Consider the following 999-nt stretch of genomic DNA (forward strand, 5'->3'; position numbering starts at 1 on the left):
GAGAGGGAGGGAGAGAGAGAGAGAGAGGAGAGATGAGAGAGAGAGAGAGAGAGAGATGAGAGAGATGAGAGAGAGAGAGAGAGAGAGAGAGCGATAGAGATATGTTATGTGGGATGTAGGAGGAGAGAAAAAGAGATTGATAGAGAGACAAAGGCAACGAGAGGGGATGGGAGGGCTGACAGCCGGGAGAGAGACGAGATGGAGAGAGTAATATAATATTATAAAATAAAGAGATACATCAAATATAGAAGGAGAATTAGAATTGAGGGGCAGAATAAGTGTTTGGAGAGAGAGAGAGAGAGAGAGAGAGAGAGAGAGATAGAGACAGAGAGAAAGGGAGAGGGGGTGGAGTGAGGGCTGGAGAGAGAGAACTAGAGAGACACATAGAGCAAAAGAGAGTGCAAGCGAGAGATAAAGACAGAGAAGGAGACCAAGTGAAAGAGAGGCAGAGGGATAAGTATAGTGGGTGGGAGAGAGCGAGAGAGAAGCAGAGAGCTGGAGGGGGAGAGAGAGAGCGAGAGAGGGAGCGGGCGAGAGAGAGGCCCAGCAGGGAGGCAGAATGCTTGAGTGAGGCAGGCTGCCTGCAATTAAGGTGAATCAGTGAGAATCTGCAGCTCCTTGATAATGAGCCTCGTCTGAATTATTAACGAGAGACCAACCCTGGGGACCGGGCCCCACTGAGACCCTCCACATCACACACACACACACACACACACACACACACACACACACACACACACACACACACACACACACACCCACACACACACACACACACACACACTCACACACACACACACACACACTCACACACAGGCGTGCAGGGACACACGCAGAGACACACAAACGCACACACTTACACGCAGAGACACACACACGTAGAGACCCACACACACACACACATTGAGACCCAGACCCCCCCACATATACACACACACAGGCACACACTCAAACATGGAGACGCAGACCCAAACACACAGGCACACACACACATAAACA

This window comes from Gadus morhua, chromosome 6 (assembly GCF_902167405.1).
Source record: "Gadus morhua chromosome 6, gadMor3.0, whole genome shotgun sequence".
In the NCBI taxonomy this organism is placed as follows: Eukaryota; Metazoa; Chordata; class Actinopteri; order Gadiformes; family Gadidae; genus Gadus; species Gadus morhua.